The sequence below is a fragment of the Heloderma suspectum genome, chromosome 1 (assembly GCF_057233095.1).
Source record: "Heloderma suspectum isolate Gila_16-S chromosome 1, 16-S_ref, whole genome shotgun sequence".
NCBI classification, from domain to species: Eukaryota; Metazoa; Chordata; class Lepidosauria; order Squamata; family Helodermatidae; genus Heloderma; species Heloderma suspectum.
This window is the reverse complement of record NC_139458.1, coordinates 356313367-356325665: the sequence shown is the minus strand read 5'-3', so window position 1 is coordinate 356325665 and position 12299 is coordinate 356313367. Positions and strand designations below refer to the sequence as shown.

The following is a 12299-nucleotide window of genomic DNA, read 5'->3' as shown; positions in this document are numbered from 1 at the left end:
CTAATTTGGGGGGATCGCCCCTTCTCTCCAGACCACAGCCTACCTCATTTGGCAGGGTCCACCCAATTCTCTGTAGCATTTTTGGTGGGTTGGAGGGAATGGGGAGCTCTGTTTCCACCAGCCCTATTGCGTGCACCTAAATCTGGATCCAACCCATGTTGTTGATATCACATTTATTTATTTAGTTATTTATTACAATATTCATATACCACTCCACATCAAAGATTTCAGAGCGGTGAACAACAAGATATAAGAATAAAACCCCTTAATTAAAACAGTTAAAACAGTTTAAAAGAACAGATTCTGAACTTAATAAACCACAGCTGGTCACTCAGGGAAGGCCTCTCAAAATAGCAATGTCTTTATGAGGCGCTGAAAATAACACAATGTTGGTACTTACCTGACCTGCAAAGGTACGGAATTCCACAGGAAGGGGACTGCCACGCTGAAGGCTCTTTTCCTGGTGGACTCCAACCAGGCCATAGGTCCATGTGGAACCACCAGGAACAAGCCCTCAGATGATGCACTGAGCAGGGGGTTGGACTTGATGGTCTTATAGGCCCCTTCCAACCCTACTATTCTATGATTCTATGACCTCAGTGGCCAGGCAGGCTGATAAAGAAGAAGATGCTCTCTCAGGTATCCTGGTCCCTAGTTGTTTAGGGCTTTGTACACTAGTACTAATAGCTTAAACCTGGCCCAGTAGCGAATAGGCAGCCAGTGCAGTTCCCTCAGCAAAGGAGTGACATGTTGAAAAGGGGCAACTTCTGACAACAGCTGAGCTGCTGCATTCTGCACTAGCTCCAGCTTCTGGGCCAGCCTCAAGGGCAGCCCCACATAAAGCGCATTGCAGTAATCCAGTCTTGAGGTTACTAATGCATGTACGACTGTGGCCAAGCTATCCCTGTCCAGGAGAGGCTGTAGTTGGTGAACCAGCCGGAGCTGATACAAGGCACTCTGAGCTGCCATAGCTGATTGGACTTCCAGTGACAATGATGGATCTAGGAGTACCCCCAGGCTACAGACCTGATCTTTCAGAGGGAGTGCAACCCCATCCAGAACAGGCAGTGAGCCTATCTCCCAGACTTGGGAACCACTCATCCACAGGGCTTCCATCTTGCCAGGATTCAGTTTCAGTTTATTGGCCCTCATCCAGCCCATTACTGAGTTCAGTCACTGTTCCAGGACTTACACAGCCTCCCCTGATTCAGATGTCACAGGGAGATAGAGCTGCATGTCATCAGCATACCGATGGCACTTGGCTCCAGATCCCCTAATGACTGCTCCCAGTGGCTTGGGGACAAGATGATAACCTGTGGTACCCCATAGTTCAATTGCCAAGGGGCTGAGGAATAGTCACCCAATGTTACTCTCTGAAATCAGCTCTGTAGGTAGGACTGGAACCACTGTAACACAGTGCATCCGATACCCATCCCACGGAGTTGATCCAGGAGGATACCATCATTGATGGTATCAAAAGCTGATGAGAGGTTGAGCAGAATTAACAAGGTTGCACTCCCCCTGTCCCTCTCTTGATAATGGTTATCCATCAGGCCGACCAAGGCTGATTCAGTCCCATAACCAGATCAAAACGCAGACTGGAATGGGTCTAGATAATTAGTATCCTCCAAGAGTGCCTGCAGTTGCTCCAGCACAACCCTCTCAGGTACCTTCCTGAAGAAAGGGGTATTTGTGACTGATTGTCTAATACTGTTGGGTCCAGAGTGGGCTTCTTTAGGAGTGATCACACTACTGCCTCCTTAAGGACAGCAGGGACCACTCCTTCTCGCAGGGAAGCATTTATCACTCCCTGAACCCACCCAGTCATACCTCCTCAGCTAGCTTTTATTAGCCGAGAGGGGCAGGGATCAAGAGGGCATGTGGTTGGTCACATTGCTGCAAGGACCTTGTCCACATCATCAACTGGAGCTGATCCCACAAAATTGGGCAGATGGTGGCTCAGACACCTCTACTGGAACTGTGATAACATCAGTGTCAAGTTCGCTGCAGAGACAAGAGATTTTGTCCTCAAAGTGTGATGCAAAATGGTCACAGCAGGTCCTCAATGGGACCAGGGCTGTATTTGCTGGGGAGGGTGTTAACAGCCCCCGGACCACCTGGAAGAGTTCCGCTGGATGGCTACTCGAAGACGCAATGGAGGCAGCAAAACCTTCTTTGTTGCCAGTATCACCACGTAATAGGTGCAGTTATGTGCTCTAGAGCATGCTCGGTCATCTTTGCTTCGAGTGTTACGCCATTTGCACTGTAGCCGATGTCCAGCCTGTTTCACTGACCGAGGAGCGGAGCGGGCTGTACAGCGCCGGAGAGGGCACTCAGGTGCAATCAAGTCAATAGCCCTCAGCATCTCACTGTTCCACAGTGAGGCTAGGGCCTCAGCTGGATCACCAGCTCTCTCCGATGGAAAATCCCCAAGAGCATTCAGAAATCGATCGGATTCCATCAGTCTCCTGGGGTGGACCATCCGAATGGTTCTATGAACCACAGCGACTCCCCCCTCCCCCAGTCCTCCAACCTATGTTGATGCTGCATCAAGTACCCAGGTGGGCAGAACGGAGTCAGGTCAGCACCACCCAACTCGCCCACCCACGTCTCAGTAATACACGCCAGGTTGGCCTTCTCATCCACGATTAAATCATGAATGAGTGCGGTCTTATTGTGGACTGACCTGGCATTAAATAGCAGCACCACAAGACAGGAGGGTTCAGTAGATGAAGTACCAGGCACTTGAGAGCTAGAGGAAGGGGCTAGAAGGGGAACAGTGGATAAACATCTGTAGCCCATTCTAGTTTGATGTCTCAACCCCCTTCTCTTGCCATATCTCCTTCTGCCCCAAGCCACTAGGATAGTGGTGCTCCCTCCGTGGGTCCCTGTGCCAGCGTTTCCCAAGCACATCCTTACCACACCAGAACTACCCACACACTCTCAGCACCCACTCACCATTCAAACATACCCTCAACCATTCAGCGTATACACTCCACTCATCCAACAATCACTCCCAGCCAAACAAACACAAACACAGTTTGTAGCTTGTGGTTAGAACAAGCCACTGGTCACAACTAAGACATCAGTTTTGCCAACCAACAAAGCAATATAAAGAACAAGAAAGTACTTGTTTCCTAGCCATTCAGCCTACTTCCATTAGTTCATGTTCATTCCATCTCTCATCTGGCGTGTGGCAAGCAGTCCCCCCTCCCCGGCTCTCACCCAGGGGAGGCTCCATTTCTAACTGCCACAGGCTCCCAGTCCCACCCACATTAAAGTTGCAATGTGGAAAATGGCCAGATTTAATGTCTAATAGATTCCCACTGCATCCTTCAGGATGGTGTTTATTACCAGTTGGCAGTGGATGTTGCACAGTACTGAATTCCGAGTTTTCGCAGAGAGAAAAAAATGGTGTTCTTAAAGCTTGATGTGTCATTGGATATGTCCCTTCACAGCTCAAGCTGATTTGCCAGGGATCAAAGGAATGTATTTCTGATAACCTTTCCTCTGTTGGAAGGAACCCTTGCAGTTAAGCAGGAAAAAAATGCCACCAACAAAATATAACAACCCAACCCAACCGGTCACAAGGCAGGGAAATTTAAAGCTAAAGAATGCTGCTGTAACATATTTTGGTCCACATGTTTTTCCTTAGTTTCATTCACAATTTCATTAAACAGCACATAAACAACTAGGGAAATAACATGACAGCACATAGCAAACCCAGAAAGACAGTCCAACCCACAAAGACAAGAACAGCAAACTTTGTGTGATAAAAACTTGACAGTTGTCATCTTAGGCTGTGCATGAAAGAATCTGTTATTAATTTTGTATTAATATCCCTAACCAAAACCAAACACAGTTGTATCCCCAACGAAAAAATAAATCATTGATGAAAGCAGCAAGGTTCTTAAAAATATATATTTTTAATAAAATTATTTTTTAGTTCGCTCTTGATTGCATATACCATGTTTCTCCATATCACATTGTTAGCTTCAGAAGAAGATGGAGGGGCCAGATGTGATTAATCCTGATGGGATACTGATCGTCTTGGGACACTTCCTTGGATTAGCCCTAGGCAAGGCATTTGGCACCTTCTCTAGTGAGGCATTCAAGATGTTCCTTGGAATCATTCCCAGCATCAGAAATCTAAGTCCCAGCAAAGAAATCCCTTATGGGCATCAGTCCTCCAGCCTCTTATCATCTTAGTGTAATTCATCTTTGTAATGTCATGAAAAAGAAAAACCTTTCAAACTGCTCATTTGAATCATACAGAATATCATACTCTTTGTGCCATCCATTGTGAGGTTTGTCCCTTGACAGTTTCCACAGTGTATTGGTGGTGATGCTGGGATGCCATAAGATGATAACTATGGTTAGGGAGTGGGAGGGCATTCATTCATGTATTTATTGCTTAATTGCTGAAGAATGCTAATAATGTAAGTAGCTGAGGTATATAAAAAATATACTTGAAAATTCAGAAATCAAGTAAGGACATGTGCATCTAGGGAGGGAAACAATGGCTAAAGGCTACAACTAAGTTAGGAGGCACTTTTGGTCCCTCCTGAGCATGTGTGTTGCGGGATTGGTACTCATACCAACGCAAACAATAGTTACCTTATGGTAGATGTATTGATCTAGTGGCTAGGCAAGATGGAAACCTAGTATGTTGAATACATTGCAATGGGAGAAGCTTCTAGTATGTCCCTATGGATTATTGGATGCAATTATTGATAATGGTTGGCACTTGATCAGTTTTTTGCTGACTTGGCTTTTTAGTGTCTATGTATTAAGGCAGGGGTAGGCAACTGTTTTCGGCCATGGGCACATTTGGCAATTTGGGAAACTGTCCTGGGCACCACCACAAAATGGCTGCCTTGAGAGATGTGGCAAAGGTCAAATAACCTGCCTAAAAGACTGAGTACAATGCAGAGGTGGAATCTGAGCCCCAACACACTAAATAACTTCTTTGAACCCAGAGTTTTCAGGACTTAGAAAAACCTATTTCAGAGCAATCCCAGCTGCCGGTAAGAAAATCTGTTAATTAAAAACATTAACTGAGAGGTAGTGCACCTTAATGGGCACAAGGAAAGGTGTTCAGGGGCACATTGGTGCCCAGGGGCACCACATTGCCTACCCCTGCCCTGAGATCTATGGGATTTTTTTTGTTATGTTTTGCTTTGCTTTTTTTTTTTGTTACAGAATAGACTGATCTATTTTTGACGTATAAAACCTTTTAAAACATTAAAATGTTTAAAAGAATGAACACATTTGTTAAGAGGTTAATTAAAATCTCATTCTTGTTTGTTCTTCAGTGCTGCTTTATCAATTTAGGGTTTTATGTAATGATAAAATGGGATCTTTGTAGACTAATTGAAAGTGGCAACAAATTCTGTATCAAATATATTAGTTCATTCAGCTCCATTAGTTCCATTAGTAGATTTCCATTTCCCAGTGGAGCTCCCAGAAGCTCTGGAGATGCTACTGAATTATCGTTTGCATGTGCTATTTAATAATGTTCTCTCTTAAAAAAAAAAAAATACTGAGTTTAGTTATTACATTGTAATAAGACCAACGTCGAAGTGTTTCTGAGCACTTTGAGTTAAATAGTTTGCAAGCTTAATTAGCAATGGTCTTACCGTAAAGAAATAGAAACATGCCATTTTCCACAAACATGTAGACTATGAATGTTTGCTTGTACTGTAGCCCTTAAATAACATAAATCAGCATCCCAAACAGATTTGGTCAGAGTTAGAACAACTACTTAGGCTTACACAATGGACTTGTGCCAGCCCTGTAAAATGCTTTGATTCTTTTCTTCCTTTAATTGCTGGGCCCCACAGCATATTACACACTGCTTTCAAAAGTAACTTCAACTTCAAAAGTAGTTTGCTATTTTAATTGTATTTTCATTAATGTATATCCTGCTTTCCTTTGTGTGGAAATGAATGCAAAGCAGAAAAATTGTACAAGAGGCCATTGGCATGGAGTGCCCAGTTCACACATTACACCATTTGCATGGTGGATTTGAGGAGTCACACAAAGGCCAAGTAAATGTTAGAAGCGAGACATAATCTCTGGCTGGCTTTATAACTGTTAACATTTTTTCATTAACAAATGTGTTCTCGTTCTGACCAGGGACTAATAAGATACATTTGTAGGGGTAACTTACTAATTAACATTTTAATTTTTAATTTATTACATATTCAAAGGCACATTATCAAACATGATACAAATGTCTTAAGGCCCCTTTGTTTTAAACTTATGAAAGGACATTTTAATGTAATGATGGAATGTTCAGGATAGGTTTTCAGCCATTCTCTGTCTGTAATGTTTTAGGTCTAGTTGAATACATAGAAGTTAGATTTTGAAAGATAATGCGTGCTGACAATTACTTTGCACAGACAAATTCTTCTAAATTAAGAACACTGACAGTATTCTGGATCCAAAGAGCTCTGAGATCGTTGATAAATTGCCTGCCTGTTCTTGATTAAAGTTTGTTCTTGAGTTTTCTTTTGACTGCTTTCTCTACTGATGAAAATATTAAAACAATAAATCATGATCCTCATGTAGAAACCTTTTGCAATCCATAGCTTGACGTTTGGAATCTGTATTGCTTACATTTAGGTATTGGAGGTAAGAAAAGAAGCTCATTTTCTCCTTAAGAACAGAATTTTTCTTTTGTCTAGTTTCAAAAACGTATCCTACAGTCTGAAATATTTAATAGTATGTGACTCTTTTTGCATATGAAGACAGGCTGCTCAGTGAATTGCTTTTCAGTATAGAAGAATGTGCCTAAAACTATACATAAAATCCTGAGTTGATTTGGGAAAACTTGAACAAGTATCTTATGACACAGTTGTTCAAATTCTTAAATGGCTTTTGAGGTGTATCACGCACGAGTATACATGGCAATGCCTGAATTCTAGTGTGCCACTCAGTGCAATTAAGCATCAGGAACTTTCCTTCTATGAAGGAACATGCTGTGTGTAAGAACATGTACCTAATTCTGGAGCGTATTTGCCAACTGTACCTGTTTTGACTGGTATAGCTCTGTCATACTTGGGAAATTAATATCTCTGTACTGAAAGGTCTTATACTGACTCTGGCCATAGGTCCATGTAGCTCATGTCCTCCGACTGGTGGATGCTCCCTAAGGACCCAGACAATCTTGAAGGGGTGATTCTGATCAGTTTTAATATTTAAGGGAGTAAAATATACAAAACATGCACAATTGGGAACTTTATGAGAGTGGTGCAAGATTCCTCCGTCTGATTTTGGGCAATTTCCCCCTCCTACTGCAGCCTGGTAAGACAGTTCAGCATGTTCTCCCCAGCCCTTTTGGGGAGATATAGGGGTCTGCAGGGAGTGAAGAGAAGAGGAAAAATCAATTGTGTGCGCTGCCTTCCGCTTGTGTGGTGTTGAATTTCACCTTTCAAAATCTGCAACTCATGGGTACTACATGGGGGTGGATAGCTTGTGGCCCTCCAGATGTTTTGGCCTACACTCCCCTCCCTATTTGGCTATGCTGGCTAGGGCAGATGGAAGCTGTAGGCCACAACATCTGGAGTTGCTCACCCATGTACTATATATTTATAATATCATTTATTTATTTTCTAATCCTGGAAGGTGGCTCAGAGTCAGAAGGTGGTTAAATAAATAAACAAATTATCAAGAGCATAAGCCTATCAAGATCACTTCAAGATACATCTTATGTAGCATTCTGATTCCAATAGTGGCCAGTGTCAGGGTGGAAACTGAGCCCATAGAGCCCCAGAGCAGTTCTGATTCTGAGGAGGATCAGTAATCTGTGGGAGAGGAGCCAGCTCATCCCTCACAGGCACAGCAGCTGGCAGAGATTCCTCCTGCCGGCATTCCTGAGATAGATAGTGATCCTAGCAGTGAGAAAGTGCGGGAGGGGGGCTTGCTGGACGCTCAACACAGACGCAAAGAGCGACGAGCGATGGAGGGTGCGGAAAGGAGGCGTAGCGCCCGTTTGGCGCGCAAGCAACGGCCGCCTCCCGTGGACCCAAGGGAAAGAGGGAGGATCTCTCCCTAGCCCATAAGTTCTGGGTCTTCAAGTGACTCTCTTTCAAATGTGGATCAGCTGCCTACTTGGAGCATAGGCCACTATGCTGTTCCTTGCTTAGTGATTAGCATCTGAAAGAGTCATTAAGTTGTAAAAGGATTAAAGCCTTGAAAAGAATCCTTTTGTCTGTGTCTTGAGTTGGCTATTGGAGTGTACTGAAAGAGGCCACTAGGGCGCCTCCTGACAGCCAGCCTGATTGAGAGTTCACAGGCTGCTCATGGAAGCCTTCCTCTCCTGCTGTGGGTCCCAGACATTCAGTACTCAGAAATATAGTGGCTCTGAACATGGAGCCTCCATGGACCAAAGGCAGTGCATATGCATGAAGTACCTGCAGCCGTCTGCAATTCTGATTAGTGGAGAGGGTTCCTTTGGCGTTCCATTCTATTTCAGGGCACAAACACTGGATGAAGGAAGTAATGAATTCAGAAAACTAATATGAGTTTTTGTTGTTTTTAAAAGTACAATTAGTGGAATGCGTAGCTGTTACCTAACTGTGGGTGGAAGAGAACATCTGTCTTTAATTAAAGAAAGCTTGCAGTGTTAACTGGTCCTGTGGAATACAGAATTGCTAGGGGAAAAACGATACTCTAGAGTGGCATGTATTCCTGTAAGCAAACATGCTGAGCAAACATTACATGGAAGTCTCCGAGTATATATATACTGATGCTGCATTAAATCTGTCATTTTTATCAAGTGAATATTTTCTTCTACAGGAAGAGGCTTTAATTTGCACTGTGATAAGCAGGAAGTAATTAAGAAAATGCAAGCATTAAGCACATATTGATGACAAGTGTGACCAAACTGATATGCCGACAAAATAATCTGTTCAAAGGCCCATTAGGCCTAGATTCACTGAGGCAGTAAAGAAGTCACTCGGCTGTACCAATTCAGGCTGTGTGTGGGCGCGTGTGGAGCCCCCACATGCATGTTCATCCATATAATCAGATAAAATGGAGGGATGGTGGTGGTTCTGCCTGATGTCTAGTTTTCCTTGTGAAGGAAATGTTTTGTATGGAAGAGCATGCAGTCATGTGAGCCCCCTGCAGTCTTGAAGTAGTACGGCCCAGACACAGAGCACTTCAATGAGAATTAAGCCAAAGTGGGCAAACGGTGCTACAATGCACTTAAAGGGGAAAGTAAAGCCTAGAAAACATCAGTGCAGCAAAAATCTTGTGGTGGGGGAGTTGTGAACAGCTGTGCTCCACCCCCAATTTACCACCACAGGCTGTCTTATAATCCTCCCATAGAAAGCTTGTTAAGTTTATACCGTTAGAGGGATTTCCGCCAAAGGGAGAGCCCACTTACGCTCGGTATCCGCTGTTATTCGGTTCACTCCTGGATATTTGATTACCAAGCTCAAGGGTGGTTAAGTGATCAGCATAGGATATGTTATCTAGCATTTTATGGGAGCAATTCAATTTCATATAGCGTCTTTTAGAGTACAATCCCTAGATCCTTAACCACATTGCAAATTACCAGACAATGGATAGTCTGTTTAGAAGATTGCAGACAAAGCTTGTTCAGATTCTACACAGGGCAAACCTACAAGTATATTGAGTGCGTAGAGGTGAAAACATGTTTGTATTAAATAAGCTTGTTTTGCTTGTTGTAGAGCTAAAACCTGGCAGCCAGTCTAACACTGTGAAAGGTGACAGTACTAGGGGTTCCCCCTTTTTTCCATTAAATAATTAGCACATTCATCAAGGCATATTAAGCAATTAAAATTTATTTTTATTGGAGAATACTCCTCTTTTTCATTAATGGAGCTGAGAATTGACAACTCATAAATCATAGGGACAGCAGCAAACACTGGGTGCTAGCCAAATCAAGAACGAAGCAATTCCACAGGAATTTTTCTTCAATGAAAATAAATAGGGTTGTGTTAAGTAAAGTAGGGTTGCACTAATAACCAAATGAAAGCATGACAGAAAGCTGTACTGTCAGAGCACATCTGAAATGTAGCATAAAAATATCATTGCTACAAGACAAACGTGGTCAAGTGCAAAGTCATAATTTCTGCCTTATGGCCATGTGTGCAGTCCTTTCAAGAAGTGTATTTGCAATTGTATTGATGGGTTTATCCCTAAAGGGACAGCCGTTGCTGCACTTGATTTGAGTCTTACACAGTCTGATTTTCCTGGTCATCGAATTAGAAGAGGAGGGGAGAAAAAAATAAACCAGAGGAATGCACATTTATTTAGTACATTGTAAAAACTATAGATTGGAACCAGTGGCATAAATGCAATATAAAATGGTTACCATTACGATCTCATTTGCTGTTCTATGTCAGTAATATGATATCTAGGTAGCTCATAGTAACCCAAGCCTCATGAAGCGGTAGCCCTGCCTCCCAGAATGTTCACTGCAAATCTGAAGCCAGGCTCCTTCCCACACCCTTCGCCTTTTCTGTACTCCCTTCTTCCTCCCTTCACTGGAGCAATTTTCTTCCTTCCTTTTTAACCAATTAGCTAATTTTGGATATAACACTAAACATAGTTTAGCATATGGGAATGAGTTTTGGCAAGCTTTAGGCTTGCACACGCTCTCCTCTCCTCCTCTGGCATGGCTGTGAGAACAAAATTGGAGGCATCTGCTTGTACCTTGAAGCTAACCAGGGGTGGGGAACTCTCAGGCCATGGACCAGATCAGTCCTAGGAGGCCTCCCTACTTGCCCGTAAAGGCCCCTTTCCAAGGTCCCTCCTCCACAAACAGGTTCTGTGCGACTCGAAGGTGCAGAATGTACAGAGCCAGCTCTCTTGGGAGCTGCCACTTCAAGGTGTTCTAGGTGCCTCAAAGTGGCAGTTCCTAGAGGCTTCCCACACCCTTCACCTTTTCTGTTGGGAAAGGTGAACGGCATGTGGAGATGGCTATGTGCGTGTGTATAACAAGAATGTGTGTCAGGGAGGAAGGGAGAATGGGGGTGGCCATGGCCCCACCTACTTTGGGATATTGCCCTACCCACTGCTGGCATGTGACCCTAGCATCCCTCCCTAGCGTAAATGTGGTCCTCAAACTAAAACAGATTTCCTACCCATGGCTTAAGGTATGGAAAAAGAAGGAAGGAAACCTCCGCTATACAGGGAATATATTTTACTTATCCTGGTGCATTTCACATCAAGATTCTCCTCAGGGGCACTTTTAATATAACCAATTTCAGTCTTAAGTCTCTGTACTGTTGCAAAATAACTATGATTAGTTTAAAAGCAGAAACAAAAGCTTGTAATATCCACCTTGCAACTACACCATTGGAGGAGAGCAGTTGGGAGGGGAAGCATGCAAATCCAAGGGTCGTCCCCATAGTGCTAAATCATAGTTTAACATTACAGCAAAGGGTTCCATAGACACCATGGTTAACACAGACCCTTCCACAGCTTGCAGACCCATTTCAAACCATGGTTATAGTCTCTAATTTGTAAAGGAACCGTGACTGCATTAACCATTGTTTGTGTTGGTGCATGTGTAAAGTGAAAACAGGGTCGACACTGGGCAGGAACGAGGGAAACGCTTCAGAGGAAGGAGAGGTGGTTGTTGCCCAAGTTCAGCTCCCAATCAGTGTTCGAAATCATGAGGGAGGGCCTCCATGGATACAGGAGCTCTCCACTTCAGAAAGTTGCTCTTCACATGTATGGGGCAATGGAAATGATGACAGAGGGAGTGGGGCTAGGATGCTCCCCTTCCTCACATGCTTACAGTACACAGATCAGGAGTGCCTGAATAGGGCTAGCGCTAGAACTGCACCGTACCTTGGTGTGTATAGTTGCATAGCACAATCCTGCTGATGCACATTTGTCTTCTAAATGTTATGGAAGGTGTGCAGTAGCAGTGCTTAGTCAATGAGAATTCCCCCCCCCCTCTTTCGATCATTAGAAGGTTGCATAGTTCTCATCTTCTGAAGATGTCTAATCCTTCATTGCACTCAATGGTTCGCCTTTTCTTTTTTTTAATCCAGCAAGAGCTCCATGCAGCATCAGGGAAAGTCCCCACCATTGGCTATTCTGGCTAGGGCTAATGGAGGTTAAAGGCCAGATCATCTGGGAGGCCACAAGTCAGCCACCCCGGGACTAGATGACCCCTCCCAACTCTACGATTCACACACAGAAGTTGTTATTTGATGCTACAATCAGTGAATGAGAAACACATCTGTGAACTAGACTTAACACGCCACAGCTGCTTGTGTCTTTTTGCACTTGCTTTTCTGGAATTCCGTTCA

General features: G+C 43.7%; 1 protein-coding gene and 1 long non-coding RNA gene across 2 annotated transcripts in view; both read left to right on the top strand.

Annotated features, from left to right (window-relative positions):
* The window catches only part of PRKN (parkin RBR E3 ubiquitin protein ligase), a 1219260-nt gene that overhangs the window by 72452 nt on the left and 1134509 nt on the right, over positions 1–12299 (top strand). The window lies entirely within an intron of this gene.
* LOC146359723 (uncharacterized) overlaps positions 1–12299 on the top strand; it is a 100294-nt gene that overhangs the window by 46320 nt on the left and 41675 nt on the right. The window contains exon 1 of the long non-coding RNA XR_014786756.1: positions 1–12299. This exon is cut by the window's left edge and continues 46320 nt beyond it. This is a non-coding gene — a long non-coding RNA (uncharacterized LOC146359723).